This window comes from Oncorhynchus clarkii, chromosome 1 (genome assembly GCF_045791955.1).
Source record: "Oncorhynchus clarkii lewisi isolate Uvic-CL-2024 chromosome 1, UVic_Ocla_1.0, whole genome shotgun sequence".
NCBI lineage: Eukaryota > Metazoa > Chordata > Actinopteri > Salmoniformes > Salmonidae > Oncorhynchus > Oncorhynchus clarkii.
The window spans coordinates 68688036-68705031 of NC_092147.1; the positions used below are offsets into that span (position 1 = coordinate 68688036).

Consider the following 16996-nt stretch of genomic DNA (forward strand, 5'->3'; position numbering starts at 1 on the left):
ATTATATGACAAGGGAACAACATTCCCACCTCTCTCATTGTCAATAATTACATTTTTCCCATATTCTTGGGATGTCAGTAAACTCACTGGCTTGAGAGCACAAAATCAACAAAAAGAGTGCTGCTTATTAGCTCTACATAGAAATTACTGATTTGAAGAAAAAAATATTAAAATGATAAAATTAAGGTCACTATCATTTCTACACACTTTCTACCTTGTTTAAGTTGTTTAAATTCAGACTGAAGTATTTTTACTCAGATACCCGCGACCCACTCAAAACCTCCCCCACCAGTTGAGAATCACTGCACTAGATGGTGCTGTTCCTGCTATTACTTGATGTTTTTAAAGAATCGCTCACCCACGTTAAAAGGGATAGTTCAATACATTTTTGTATTTTGGGTGTTTCCTTACCCTGTAAGCAGTTTATGGACAAGGTACGACAGCAACTCATGCTTTGGTTTTGTTTACCTGACCAGTGTTTCAAATGCTAACTTTTTAGCATTTGTGGCACCAATGCAAGTCAATGGTACCTACAGTGGGGTACAAAATTAACGATACCCTTGATAAAGATGAGCAAAAAGGACTGTATAAAATAATTCAAATACTGAGCTATATTGTATGCTAATGTTTTTGGGGAAATTATATTATTTTATACAATCAGGGCATAAAATGTACTTTTTGGTCCACCAGCCACAGGGGCAGGTAGATAAAAAAATATATATATATATGTGTACCAGACTCAGATTTTTTTCCCCATTCAAAATATTTGATGCTTTGTAATGTTTCTAAAACAATAAATGTATTACTAGTATGAAGTATTGTGGTATATTGTTTACTTATATTTTGTGACCTGGGTCTTTAAAAAAATATATATATATATCACAGTTGAGACACCCCGTTAAGGGTGGGATGTTATTGTGATTATGCGACTTGTCATGTTTGTACCTGTGCGATTGAGTCCAACTAGTTGAAGCGTTGTATTCCCTAGCAGTTGAAAGTCAAACATAGAAAAACAACCTAGTTTGTGAACAAACCCATCAGAAGTGTACATGGGCAAATAGCTCTATTTGTGTTACCCAAAAAATGTGAATGCCTGGAGTTTGCTAAACAGCATTGGCACTTGGATTGGAACCTTTGCTTTAGTCAGATGACTTAAATTGCTCTCTTTGGCCATGCACAAAACTGGTGAATCTTGCGTCAAAACGAGAACGCATGAGCAGAAAATATCCCCATACCTACTGTAAAATATGGAGGTGGATCTTCGATGTTATGGGGCTTGTTGTTGGGATCTTCAATGTCCTGGGGCCAGTTGCATCTCTAGGGGCGCTATTTCACTTTTGGATAAAAAACGTTCCCGTTTTAAGCGCGATATTTTGTCACGAAAAGATGCTCGACTATGCATATTCTTGACAGTTTTGGAAAGAAAACACTCTGAAGTTTCAGAATCTGCAAAGATTTTGTCTGTAAGTGCCCCAGAACTCATTCTACAGGCGAAACCAAGATGATACGTCAAACAGGAAATTAGCAGAATTTCTGAAGCTCTGTTTTCTAATGTCTCCTTATATGGTTGTGAATGCGACAGGAATAAGCTTAGACCTTCTGCCGTTTCCCCAAGATGTCGGCAGCATTGTGACGTATTTGTAGGCATATCATTGGAAGATTGACCATAAGAGACTACATTTTCCAAGTGTCCGCCTGGTGTCCTGCGTCGAAACTGGTGCGCAAAGCCATGTGCAAGTATTTTTCCATTTGATTGAGGGGAGAAACCATGCTTCCACGAACGATATATCATTGAAGAGATATGTGAAAAACACCTTGAGGATTGATTCTAAACAACGTTTGCCATGTTTTCAGTCGATATTATGGAGTTAATTTGGAAAAAAGTTCGCGTTTTGAGGACTGAATTTTCGGGTTTTTTTGGTAGCCAAATGTGATGTATAAAACGGAGCTATTTCTAATACACAAAGAATCTTTTTGGAAAAACTGAGCATCTGCTATCTAACTGAGAGTATCCTCATTGAAAACATCAGAAGTTCTTCAAAGGTAAATGATTTTATTTGAAGGCTTTTATGTTTTTGTTGAAATGTTGCGTGCTGGATGCTAACGCTAATGCTAACGCTAAATGCTACGCTAGCTAGCTACTTTTACACAAATGATTGTTTTCCTATGGTTGAGAAGCATATTTTGAAAATCTGAGATGACAGTGTTGTTTACAAAAGGCTAAGCTTGAGAGATGGCATATTTATTTCATTTCATTTGCGATTTTCATGAATAGTTAACGTTGCGTTATGGTAATGAGCTTGAGTCTGTATTCCTGATACCGGATCCGGGATGGGGAGATCAGAGAGGTTATGTGAACTTCACATAGAACCAAGATATTTTTGCCGAAAACCTGACCATAACCCCAAACCCCAAATAAATGAATTGGCCACAAAATAAATTTAATTATAAATTTGACCCCCTTTTCTCCCTAATTTCGTGGTATCCAATTGTTAGTAATTACTATCTTGTCTCATCGCTACAACTCCCGTACGGGCTCGGGAGAGACTAAGGTCAAAAGCCATGGGTCCTCCGAAACACAACCCAACCAAGCCGCACAGCGCGCATCCAACCCGGAAGCCAGCCGCACCAATGTGTCGGAGGAAATACTGAGGAAATACCTTGCTTACCGTGCACTGTGCCCGGCCAGCCACAGGAGTCACTGGTGCGCGATGAGACAAGGATATCCCTACCAGCCAAACCCGGACGACGCTAGGCCGGCTGCGACAGTGCCTGGGCGCGAACCCAGAGTCTCTGGTGGCACAGCTAGCGCTGCGATGCAGTGCCCTAGACCACTGCGCCACCTGGGAGGCCCGACTCCTACCTTTTTGAGAAAAAAAGTATTGTTGAAGTTTTTCCCTAGTAAAAAATGTATTTAATTTCCCCCCAAAATTATCATACAGTGTATCTCTGTATTTTAATTATTTATTTTATACAGTCATTTTTGCTCATCTTTATCAAGGGTGTCAATTTCGAACCCCACCTTTTCGTGCTTTGTCTCTCAGCTTCGGTTGGTCCTTCCCTCTCTGTGACCTCATTGTCTGAATATAACAACTTGCTGCACTAACATCAAAACTCAAGAGAAACTTGAGACTTATGCATTAACTTTGCAGATTATCAAAAAATAGTAGGAGCAGAAAAAACAGATCTTGTCTCAGACATTTGTCCTAGATGTTGTACTTAAAGTAGAGGCAATGAACTGAAGAAGCCCAGCAAAGGCATCATGTTTTAGTGTTGATGTCACCAAAACATCCTAGTAAATTTTCTTGCCCTGCTGCTTTTTGAGGCTGCAGCAATCATCCCCGATGATCTCGCACCGTTTATTACGGCAAAAGCTGCAAACCCACTTTGGGTCTTATCGCATATTTGGCTTGAAATCCATCTTGTGTGATGAATGTGACTTTTCAGACCTGAACCAACTTGCACACTGTGTGTGACAATTGTTTCTGTGAAAATGAGCTGATTGTGGCAGCAAATGGGATGCTGCTTTTTATGGCAAGGTAGTTTTTATCATGAAATGAAAATGTTCTTGTCTCACCTTACACACAATTTATAGTAGCCTACAGATTTATTGATAGGACCGTTGCCCTTGTGGGGCATTTGGCTATGTCTGTGTGGGCTGGTTGCTTGCGTGGTTCAGGGCCCTGACTCTCACTAAAAACGTGAGCAAAGGTTTTGATATGAAACATAAATGTGCCTTCTTATTGGGCAAGCTTCGGTAGTAGGCTACCTCTGTTTATAAAACAACTCATACTTTTTATTTCCCACTGAATGCAGCAACCCTGGTTTATCTGCTTCCCCCTCCCCCTCCTTGTGGCCTCCTTTCTGCCTGCCTGCCTGGTGGTGGAGGGATGGGGTAGTGGGTGGAAAACGGGGGCCAGAACTACCTGCTGCGTGCCATTCAGCTCACACAGACCCAGTAGTGTAGCCCACAGAACGCCAGCATCCAGCAGCTTAGCCTTCACCCCTTGCCTCTCCACACCCCCTGCTCTCAATCCTCTATCTCTTTCCCTCAGCACCTCCCATGTCTACTCTATTCATGTCTGAAAGGAAATTGGCTTACACTCCGTCCTTTATAAGGTGTGATGTGTTGTGGTTCAGGATTGAGAGCAGTTTACTGCCGTTGCCTCACGCTGGCTTTCTGTGTCTGAATGAACCAATGATATACATACATACATACATACATACATACATACATACATACATACATACATGCATACATACATACATACATACATACATACATACATACATACATTATTACATACATATAGTGCCTTGCGAAAGTATTCGGCCCCCTTGAACTTTGCGATCTTTTCCCACATTTCAGGCTTCAAACATAAAGATATAAAACTGTATTTTTGTTGTGAAGAATCAACAACAAGTGCGACACAATCATGAAGTGGAACGACATTTATTGGATATTTCAAACTTTTTTAACAAATCAAAAACTGAAAAATTGGGCGTGCAAAATTATTTAGCCCCCTTAAGTTAATACTTTGTAGCGCCACCTTTTGCTGCGATTACAGCTGTAAGTCGCTTGGGGTATGTCTCTATCAGTTTTGCACAACGAGAGACTGACATTTTTTCCCATTCCTCCTTGCAAAACAGCTCGAGCTCAGTGAGGTTGGATGGAGAGCATTTGTGAACAGCAGTTTTCAGTTCTTTCCACAGATTCTCGATTGGATTCAGGTCTGGACTTTGACTTGGCCATTCTAACACCTGGATATGTTTATTTTTGAACCATTCCATTGTAGATTTTGCTTTATGTTTTGGATCATTGTCTTGTTGGAAGACAAATCTCCGTCCCAGTCTCAGGTCTTTTGCAGACTCCATCAGGTTTTCTTCCAGAATGGTCCTGTATTTGGCTCCATCCATCTTCCCATCAATTTTAACCATCTTCCCTGTCCCTGCTGAAGAAAAGCAGGCCCAAACCATGATGCTGCCACCACCATGTTTGACAGTGGGGATGGTGTGTTCAGCACATAACGTTTTGCATTGTTGCCAAAAAGTTCAATTTTGGTTTCATCTGACCAGAGCACCTTCTTCCACATGTTTGGTGTGTCTCCCAGGTGGCTTGTGGCAAACTTTAAACGACACTTTTTTTATGGATATCTTTAACTTCTTGATTCTACTTGAGACGCATATGTCTCAAGTAGGCACCTGGAAATGCAAATGCGCTACGCTAAATGCTAAATGTACTCGTTAAAACTCAAACCTTGATCAAAATTCACAAGCAGGGTATTGAATTAAAGCTACACTCGTTGTGAACCTAGCCAACAAGTCAGATTTTTAAAATGCTTTTCGGCGAAAGCATGAGAAGGTATTATCTGATAGCATGCACGACCTCAAAATGCCTGAATGCGACGTAAACAAAGACTCTGCTTATCCGACGCAGCACAAAAGGCAGAAATAAAATATAAAACATTCATTACCTTTGACGAGCTTCTTTCTTGGCACTCCTATATGCCCCATAAACATCACTATTGGGTCTTTTTTTCGTTTAAATCGGTCCATATATACCCAAAATAGCTTTCTATGGAAGCTGTGTCAGAAAAAAACATCGTTTTTTAACGCTGCATCATTTTTTTAAATTAAAAAAGTCGACGATAAACTTTCACAAAACACTTCGAAATCCTTTTGTAATCCAACTTTAGGTATTAGTAAACGTTTATAATCTATCAAAATGATTACAGGGCGTTGTATATTCAATAGCTCCTCGTCTGCAAATCAATGGCTGCCATTGTCCACATTTACAGCGTCCTGGTGGAGACTGGAAGAAACGGAAGCCAGATACTTGGATTTTCCAACAAAAAATTCAATTGAAAATGACGGCAATGGCGACATCGTGTGGAATTTGTATGAATTGCATGCAGGTCGATATTACATTTTGTCCTCTTTTAACAACCCATGAAAGTGACTTATGGAAATTATTTTTTGCTTTCAGAGAGCAGTTTTTCTTGCGTTTTTCAATGAAACACACGATCTGTTATAGTCACAGCCGTGATTTAACCAGTTTTAGAAACTTCAGAGTGTTTTCTATCCACACATACTAATCATATGCATATACTATATTCCTGGCATGAGTAGCAGGACGCTGAAAAGTTGCGCGTTTTTTAACAAAATGTTCGAAAAAGGAGGGGGTAGTAGTAAGTTAAGAAATGGCTTTAATCTTGCCACTCTTCCATAAAGGCCAGATTTGTGCAATATACGACTGATTGTTGTCCTATGGACAGAGTCTCCCACCTCAGCTGTAGATCTCTGCAGTTCATCCAGAGTGATCATGGGCCTCTTGGCTGCATCACTGATCAGTCTTCTCCTTGTATGAGCTGAAAGTTTAGAGGGACGGCCAGGTCTTGGTAGATTTGCAGTGGTCTGATACTCCTTCCATTTCAATATTATCGCTTGCACAGTGCTCCTGCGGATGTTTAAAGCTTGGGAAATCTTTTTGTATCCAAATCAGGCTTTAAACTTCTTCACAACAGTATCTCGGACCTGCCTGGTGTGTTCCTTGTTCTTCATGATGCTCTCTGCGCTTTTAACGGACCTCTGAGACTATCACAGTGCAGGTGCATTTATACGGAGACTTGATTACACACAGGTGGATTGTATTTATCATCATTAGTCATTTAGGTCAACATTGGATCATTCAGAGATCCTCACTGAACTTCTGGAGAGAGTTTGCTGCACTGAAAGTAAAGGGGCTGAATAAATTTGCACGCCCAATTTTTCAGTTTTTGATTTGTTAAAAAAGTTTGAAATATCCAATAAATGTCGTTCCACTTCATGATTGTGTCCCACTTGTTGTTGATTCTTCACAAAAAAATACAGTTTTATATCTTTATGTTTGAAGCCTGAAATGTGGCAAAAGGTCGCAAAGTTCAAGGGGGCCGAATACTTTTGCAAGACACTGTACGTACGTACGTACATACATACATACATACATACACACACACACACACACATACATACATACATACATACATACATACATACATACATACATACATACATACATACATACATACATACTAGATGATTGACGGGGTGTTGTTTTGAAGCCGCTGCGCCACCATTTTGGCACTCCCCCACCATTGTAAAAAAAAAAAAAAATGTTTTGTCTACATTTGTTTTTGTCCCTTTAATTATATTAGACACCTTAATGCATATTTTTATATTATGAGATAAACAAACAAAATACAAATTTAAAATAACATTGTCATTAAAACATAGTTATCTGAAAGTACTAATGTTAGTGGGCCCACTACAATAAAAAAATAGTTTAATACATGTAATTTTGTCATTGAAACATTTAAGATACTGTAGAATTCTATTAATTCCGATGGAGGAATGCTTCTTCTGAGGAGTGCCAATATGGCCGACCGGTGGCTTCAAAGCCTCTCAATGGCCAATACAAAGCATCTGCAATCCAGGGTTTATATACATCATTGGTATGAACAGATGCTTGAGGCAATGAGCTAGGAATCTAAGATGTTAGGAGAGGCTACAGGTGCTTGTGAAAACCATGTGTGTTCACACAAGTAGCAAGCTGGGGCATTAGCCTGTCTACTGGATGGCTTAGCAGCAAGTTAGTTACGTATGAGATAGATGGAGAATGTGGCAGCGAGGGGCAAACTGGGACAGAATGTCTGCTTCTCTGCTTGGTGAGGGCTGGATCAGAGAATAGATGTCCTCAGACTTTAACCAGTTTTATCATGTTAAATTGGCTTTGGTGTTGTATCCCTTCTCTCTCTGACATTAGCTCTGGCTGCAACTTCACTCTGATCTATAGTGCCCTTCATCACACTGTTAGAAATTGCCATGGAGAAAATGATAGCGATGCACAATATTTATTTACAGCTCTGTGTGTATGTGTTTACAGACTGCAAATGGATTTTCCCTCATTGTGCCTGAACTTTTCTCATTGGCTGTTTTCATTGGAGCTGAGCGTAATGATTTCTGTGCCTGCATTAGCATGAGAGGAAGAGTGCCTGGCTGTCAGCTCATAGATGTCACCTCATGAACCTTCTGTCCGCCTCCGCTTCTGGATTCTGAAATGAATGCAAAGGGCAGAGGAAAAAATCAAATGCCCCCCACCCCCCTTATCTGCTGTGGCCAGTACATGACAATGCTAGTGCTGCTCACTGGCATAGATAACGGTTAGCCTTAGTTATTCAAATTAAGCCAACATTAACTTCTCACTCTCCCATGTTTGCCATTCGATTCAAGCTAAGTAGTAGAGGGCTGTCATACCATTAGGGGAGAGCATTAAATCTTAAATCTGCTTCCCCCTGGCCTATGGTGTGGTCTGATTTATTAGGCTTCTGTAATTCACCCTGAGGGCCTAAGGTAGAATCCTGCTCCTGAGTCATTACTAATCTCTAATACCTGCTGCCCGTGTCCCCACCCACCTCCCCCTGTATGTGCCGTATGAGTGGAGCGAGGGAGAGGAAAAAGACAGACAATAGGATTAGCAACACCATCCCCAGCCGGGCTGAATGGGATTCTGCTGTCGCACCGTTAATTGGCAGATATAATCATTAAGCCATGAATAAGATTTGCAGCGGCTTTAGTGGGTAAACAATAGGACTAGGAATCGCCAGGGACCTCACGATACGACATTATTAGGAAATGTATTGCGTTTCTCACGATTCTATATGCATTGCCAGTGTTTTCCATTAGCGTTGGCTAATCAGACGTTTACACACTAATTTTCAGACGGCTACATTTTCCACTTTATATTAACTAGGCTACTTTTCATTTAAAAGTTTCAATTCGCTAGTCCGTCGAGCCCTCTCCCGCTAGAATGAACCATATGCATCTTCTAGTGATCTATTGATAGTGTCTTTGCTGGTCAGCCACAAAGTGAGTGATAACATGGAAACGCCACAGAGAGGAAGAGGCGAAGTGAGAGGTTTCACTCTCCAAAATCTGTCCAAAATATGGCCAATGCATTTTCTATGGGCTTATTGTGGACCTAAGCCTGCCTTTGGGACAACAACTCCCATTGTTGGGGCGGAGACATGAGCATCTCGTTATATACAGAGCTCTGGTTGCAGTTGAATTTCTTTACACTTAGTGAGAGCGAGCATGATGCTCGTGAATTTGCACGTTCCAAGTATTGAGTGGCAACGATGAGCCTAAATCCAATAGCCTAATTATTGTTTTCCGACACATTTGTATATTTTTTTGCGTGTTTCAACTGTGTGTTGATTGACAACTGAACAGCAAGTGGTTCCTTAAAGGCGTCAAACTGACTGAATAAAGTCGATCTCCTATATCCCTTGCCAGCGTTGTTATAATATAGTGTTTCGGATATAATGATGACTATGGCACCGTAGAGTCCCTATGCACACGTACACACACTTGTACATACAGTGCATTCGTAAAGTATTCGTACCCCTTAACTTCCATATTTTGTTACTTTACATCCTTATTTTAAAATTGATTAAATAAAGTGACACAACCACATAATGATGAAGTGAAAACGTTGTTTTTTTTGAAATGTTTGCAAATGTATAAAAAAAAAAACAGAAATACTTTATTTACATAAGTATTCAGGCCCTTTGCTATGAGACTCGAAATTGAGCTCCGGTGCATCCTGTTTCCATTGATCATCCTTGAGATGTTTATACAACTTGATTGGAGTCCTCCTGTGGTAAATTCAATTGATTGGCCATGATTTGGTAAGACACACACCTGTCTATATAAGGTCCCACAGTTGACAGTGCAAAAACCAAGCCATGAGGTCAAAGAAATTGAGGCACAGATCTGGGGAAGGGTACCAAAAAATGTATCCTTCCCCAGATCTGTACCAAAAACAGAAAGCTGGAAAAACAAAATCTTGAATTTATTTTAAGATAATGTGGGCTTTTTACTTCATTTTTCTGTTTTGAATAAAGTCCATCATTTGAAGAACAAACATTGTGGTAATTCATATCTTGCAGTAAAACTGCAAATAAGACTTTAATCTCAAGAGAATACCGTTTTATTCTGTTACTTAGAAAATAGTCCTGATCATACACAGTGCCTTTAGAAACACCCCTTGACTTTTTACACATTTTCTTCTTATAGCGCTTGTCAAACTCATTCCACGGAAGGCCGAGTGTCTGTGGATTTTCGCTCCTCCCTTGTACTTGACTGATGAATTAAGGTCACTAATTGGTAAAGAACTCCCCTCACCTTGTTGTCTAGGCCTTAATTGAAAGGGAAAACCAAAAACCTGCAGACACCAGGCCCTCCATGGAATGAGTTTGACACCCATGTGGTACGGCCTGAATTAAAAATGGATTAACCCTCTTGAGTAAATGTCTGCGGCCACGTGGATATTTAATTAGCATATTAAAAATTCCACATAAATAACTGTCTGTTTAAGCTTGAAGTTTTTTTGCATTTGCGTCCCAATCCACCGCATCTGAGGTGAAAGGTGGCAGAGCTAGAGCTGTGTTTGTCAGACCACGAGACACCCCGATAATTAGTCTTCTCATGAAAACGTCTGTAGTATCCAAACTATTATGGCCATAGATAACAGGTACAGCCAACTAGTGCAAAAATAATTTTTTGATATTGTCAAAACGATGCAATATTTTGTCAAATTATATATCCCAATATTTTACTTTATCAATTCCCTGGGACCGAGAGACTGAAAAACAGCTTTCTCATGGCCAGCAGACTGTTAAATAGCCATCACTAGCACAGAGAGGTTGCAGCCTAAACACAGGCCACTTTAATAAATGGATCACGAGTCACTAAAATAATGTTTACATATCTTGCATTACTCATCTCATATATGTATAATCTACTGTATCTTAGTCTATGCCTCCCTGACATTACTCGTCCAAATATGTATATATTCTTAATTCCATTATTTTACTTAAATGTGTATGTATTGGGTATTTGTTGTAAAATTGTTATATATTACTTGTTAGATATTGCTACACTGTCAGAACTAGAAGCACAAGCATTTCGCTACATCCGCAATAACATCTGCTAAACACATGTATGTGACAAATGAATGTGATTTTTGATTTGATCAGCATTGAGATGATCCTTCATCCTCTTTATTAAGCTGGTGGCTGATCACAGTGTTGGTTGTAGTGCTTTGAAGGGGGTGACGTGTGTGTGTGTGTGTGTGTGTGTGTGTGTGTGTGTGTGTGTGTGTGTGTGTGTGTGTGTGTGTGTGTGTGTATATGACGTGTCATCTTGTGTGCCTTGGTTGGATGTGGGTATAGCTAATTATGGTCCAGCGGTAATGATGGTCATCACTTCTGTGTAATACATATGTAAAGCTGTGTACTTGTGTGTTATTTATCTTTGATAGCGGTAGCAGCAGATAGCAGTGCATTATTTATTCCTCCCAGGCAGATTCCGCTCCATCGCGGGTGACGTGCGTTTGACGTGATGCTTTGATGAAGTAGTAGTGTTTGCTGGAGCAGATGAGGTTTAGTAACAGGCTACAGCACAACCACTGCCTTCTATAGCACTTAGGACCCCCCCCCCCAATCCTCCACCACCAATACCTTGCCTCTAACTGTGAGCGCTCTCCTTCCTTCCTCTAACAGAGTCCCCAGAGCCCCATAACCCTGGCTGTCTCATAACTAGCTCTGAAATGGACACCTTTCCAATATTCTTTATTATCACTGATGGTTGACAAGGACTGGATAGGATTTATCCATATTTCTTCAACCTATCATGTCTTGCCATGGAAGCCAGTTAAAACGATTGAAAAACAGCTTCTGTGGGTGTGGATAGATCAGGACCGCCTGCTCCTGGAACAAACTGCACCACTACATAACAAACAGAAAATCACCAGGGAGAAAGAGAGGGAGATGTTGACTCAGTTTGTTGTCTAAGCAAGCAGAGGTCAGGGCTCCTCTCTAGCGTCATATCTTCATGTGATGCTGTTAAGCCTGCTTTTCTGTCTTTGTCTCTCATCTCTCTTCTTCTCTGGCTCTGTCGTCCTTGACAACCCTGGGGCTTGCCTTTTCAAACTAGGCTACTGTTAAACACTTTTTTCCTTTAATTTAAATAGAAGATACTGCCGTGTATTTGAGAGCTCACTCACTCGCTGAGGTGGGCAGCTCATGTTAATGTAGGTGAGTGTAGCGGGGGGTGCATTTGTGTGGCTGTGAGTTGGATCCTTTAATGAATCCCTTTTCTCTCGTTCTCTCCTTTCTGCAGGCCCTCGTCTTGCGTGCTGCACACTCTGAGGTAAGGTGCTCTTCAAAGACCAACTGGGTGTTGTGTTTGTGTGTGTGTGTGTACCCGCCATATGTATGTGTGATTTCATACAGTGTGTACGTTCACGCAACCCATGTGTGAATTAGCGAAGTGTGTTGGTGTCCTAGGATGATTAACTTTAACATAGCCCAAAGAGCTTTGCATTGCTCATGTGGCTGGTTCTATGATTGGTGCACTTGTGGACCCAGCTCACATTGACTGAATTAGGGATGGGCATTTTGAAGTAATTTCACTATTCAAATAATAATTATTATTCTAATTTTTTTTGTTGTAACTTTGTTTAAACTTGAGACGCTTGCTATGCAGCCTGCTTGACTCGGTGCCCTGTCCGACTCTGTGCGTGCTGCAGTAGGGTAGTAGTGGTTAGGGGCCGGTGTCGAGGGAGAGCGAGGAAAAACTAGTTAGATGACCTATGGCATTCACAAGTTTGTCTATCATCCCATCTGGCTGTTCCTGTCTTTCACTGCATTAAATCGGTGTAAAGAAGCTAGCTCAGATAGTTTATACTACTTTGCTGCACTCCCCGTCATTGTCTACAAGAAGTCCATTTGATATTAAATACACTTGCTGTCGGTTTCTCACTGTAGCCTACTCCTTCTCATTTCGCTGACTTAATTACGTAATTTTAATTACAGCATTCCCACAATAACAACAAACGGCATGAATGAAACGTGTGTAGGCTTTACGGTATGGCTTTTTATGGGCACACCTCATAAACTACATTCAAGTGTTTTTATTAATTTAAGAATTTAAAATGTCATGGTATTTTCTTGTGTGTCGCAATGTCACATAGATAATTATAATTGAGACCAAGCCTTTCATTATCAAATATCACATTTAATTTGTCACCTGCTTCGTAAACAACAGGTGTAGATTAAGAGTGAAATGCTTACTTACTGGCCCCTCCCAACAATGCAGAGAAAAAAGAGTAAATACACAATGAGTAACAAACTTTGCTATATACACTGGGCACCATTACAGAGTTGATGTGCAGGGGTATGAGGTTGTTGAGGTAGGTTTGTGTGTTCAATTAAGGTGTGTGTGTGGGGGGGGGGGGGGTTAAAGTGACTAGGCAACAGGATATATAATAAACAGTAACAGCAGCGTATGTGATGAGTCAAGAGTGAAAAGAGGATAAATGCAAATAGTCCAGGTAGCTATTTGGTTAACTATTTATCAGTCTTATGGCTTGGGGGTAGAAGTTGTTCAGTGTCCTGTTGGTTCCAGACTTGGTGCCGTGTAGTAGCAGAGAGAACAGTCTATGACTTGGTTGGCTGGAGTCTTTGACTGTTTTTAGGGCCTTCCTCTGACACCGCCTGGTATAGAGGTCCTGGATGGCAGGAAGCTTGGCCCCAGTGATATACCGGGCCATACACACTACCCTCTGTAGTGCCTTGTGGTCAGATACAAAGCAGTTGCCATACCAAACGGGATGTAGCCAGTCCAGATGGTGCAGCTGGAGAACTTTTTGAGATTCTGAGGGCCCATGCCAAATCTTTTCAGCCTCTTGAGGGGGAGGAGGCACTGGCCTGCCCTCTTTACGACTGTTGGTGTGTGTGTGGACCATGATCATTCCTTAGTGATGTGGACACCCAGGAAGTTGACGATCTCGACCCACTCCACTACAGCCCTGTGGCTGGAGACGTGCTCAGCTCTCCGTTTCCTGTAGTCCACAAGTCAGGTCCTTTGTCTTGCTGACGTTGAGGGAAACATTGTTGTCCTGGCACCACACTGCCAGGTCTCTGAACTCCTACCTATAGGCTGTCTCGTTGTCGATGATCAGGCCAACCACCATTGTTACATTTGCTGACAACACGATGGTGGTTGGCCTGATCACCGACGTGTGTGAACGGGGAGTACAGGAGGGGACTAACCACGCACGTGGTGGATGTATTTCCACCCTCACCACCTGGGGGTGGCCCGATTTTTAGGTTAGTGCTCATGTAAGAGCTGTTTGAAAAGACTGCTTAATCTCTGCCGTTTTGGTGGGATGGAGTTTTGGCCTGCCTGGCGCCATCACCAGGTGGTAAATTAGTTCATATACTAAATAGAAAGGGTTCCAAAACCTCTCTGCCAATACAGCTGTTTTCCAATGTATTTCTCACAAACACATGGTTAGCTGTTTATGCGAGTGTAGCGAAATGCTTGCGCTTCTAGTTCCGACCATGCAGTAACATCTAACAAGTAATCTAACCTAACAATTTCACAACAACTACCTTATACACACAAGTGTATTTTTTATTTCACCTTTTATTTAACCAGGTAGGCTAGTTGAGAACAAGTTCTCATTTGCAACTGCGACCTGGCCAAGATAAAGCATAGCAATTCGAAACATACAACAACAGAGTTACACATGGAATAAACCAAACACAGTCAATAATACAGTAGAACAAAAGAAAACAAAAAGTCTATATACAGTGAGTGCAAATGAGGTAAGATAAGGGAGTTAAGGCAATAAGTGGCGAAGTAATTACAATATAGCAATTAAACACTGGAATGGTAGATATGCAGAAGATGAATGTGCAAGTAGAGATACTGGGGTGCAAAGGAGCAAGTTAAATAAATAAATACAGTATGGGGATGAGGTAGGTAGATTGGCTGTTTACAGATGGGCTATGTACAGGTGCAGTGATCTGTGAGCTGCTCTGACAGCTGGTGCTTAAAGCTAGTGAGGGAGATATGAGTCTCCAGCTTCAGAGATCTTTTCAGTATATATGAATGAGTGATGCCCGAACGGTATAGGCAAGATGCCGTACTGTATAGAGTACAGTATATACATATGAGATGAGAAATGTAGGGTATGAAAACATTTATATAAAGTGGCATTGTTTAAAGTGGCTAGTGATACATTTAATTACATCAAGATGCAGTAGATGGTATAGCGTACAGTATATACAGTGGGGAGAACAAGTATTTGATACACTGCCAATTTTTCAGGTTTTACTACTTACAAAGCATGTAGAGGTCTGTCATTTTTATCATAGGTACAGTTCAACTGTGAGAGACGGAATCTAAAACAAAAATCCAGACAATCACATTGTATGATTTTTAAGTAATTAATTTGCATTTTATTGCATGACATAAGTTTTTGATCACCTACCAACCAGTAAAAATTCTGTCTCTCACAGACCTGTTAGTTTTTCTTTAAGAAGCCCCCCTGTTCTCCACTCATTACCTGTATTAATTGCACCTGTTTGAACTCGTTACCTGTATAAAAGACACCTGTCCACACACTCAATCAAACAGACTCCAACCTCGCCACAATGGCCAAGACCAGAGAGCTGTGTAAGGACATCAGGGATAAAATGTTAGACCTGCACAATGTTGGTATGGGCTACAGGACAATAGGCAAGCAGCTTGGTGAGAAGGCAACAACTGTTGGCGCAATTATTAGAAAATGGATGAAGTTCAAGATGACGGTCAATCACCCTCGGTCTGGGGCTCCATGCAAGATGTCACCTCGTGGGGCATCAATGATCATGAGGGATCAGCCCAGAACTACACGGCAGGACCTGGTCAATGACCTGAAGAGAGCTGGGTCTACAGTCTGAAAGAAAACCATTAGTAACACACTACGCCGTCATGGATTAAAATCCTGCAGCGCACACAAGGTCCCCCTGCTCAAGCCAGCGCATGTCCAGGCCCGTCTGAAGTTTGCCAATGACCATCTGGATGATCCAGAGGAGGAATGGGAGAAGGTCATGTGGTCTGATGAGACAAAAATAGAGCTCCACTCGCCGTGTTTGGAGGAAGAAGAAGGATGAGTACAACCCCAAGAAAACCATCCCAACCGTAAAGCATGGAGGTGGAAACATCATTCTTTGGAAATGCTTTTCTGGGGACAGGGAAAGGGGAAAGGGGACAGGACGACTGCACCGTATTGAGGGAAGGATGGATGGGGCCATGTATCGCGAAATCTTGGCAAACAACCTCCTTCCCTCAGTAAGAGCATTAAAGATGGGTCGTGGCTGGGTCTTCCAGCATGACAACAACCTGAAACACACAGCCAGGGCAACTAAGGAGTGGCTCCGTAAGAAGCATCTCAAGGTCCTGGAGTGGCCTAGCCAGTGCAGACCTGAACCCAATAGAAAATCTTTGGAGGGAGCTGAAAGTCCGTATTGTCCAGCGACAGCCCCGAAACCTGAACGATCTGGAGAAGGTCTGTATGGAGGAGTGGGCCAAAATCCCTGCTGCAGTGTGTGTGCAAACCTGGTCAAGAACTACAGGAAACGTATGATCTCTGTAATTGCAAACAAAGGTTTCTGTACCAAATATTTAGTTCTGCTTTTCTGATGTATCAAATACTTATGTCATGCAATAAAATACAAATTAATTACTTAAAAATCATACAATGTGATTTTCTGGATGTTTGTTTTAGATTCCGTCTCTCACAGTTGATGTGTACCTATGATATAAATGACAGACCTCTACATGCTTTGTAAGTAGTAAAACCTGCACAATCGGCAGTGTATCAAATACTTGTTCTCCCCACTGTACATATGAGATGAGTAATGTAGGGTATGTAAGCATGATATAAAGTGGCTAGTGATAAATTGATTACATCAATTTTTCCATTATTAATGTGGCTAGAGTTGAGTCAGTATGTTGGCAGCAGCCACTCAATGTTAGTGATGGCTGTTTAACAGTCTGATGGCCTTGAGATAGAAGCTGTTTTTCAGTCTCTCGGTCCCCTTCTGTGTTGCACCTGTACTGACCT

At 41.3% G+C, this 16996-nt stretch overlaps 1 protein-coding gene across 2 annotated transcripts in view; it reads left to right on the forward strand.

The window, feature by feature from the left end:
* LOC139411371 (bifunctional heparan sulfate N-deacetylase/N-sulfotransferase 2-like) overlaps window positions 1–16996 on the forward strand; it is a 185814-nt gene that overhangs the window by 50986 nt on the left and 117832 nt on the right. For both annotated transcript variants that reach the window (XM_071157654.1, XM_071157663.1), the window contains exon 2: window positions 12220–12249. The gene's annotated coding sequence lies outside the window, so the exon portion shown is untranslated. The remainder of the gene's footprint in view (window positions 1–12219; window positions 12250–16996) is intronic.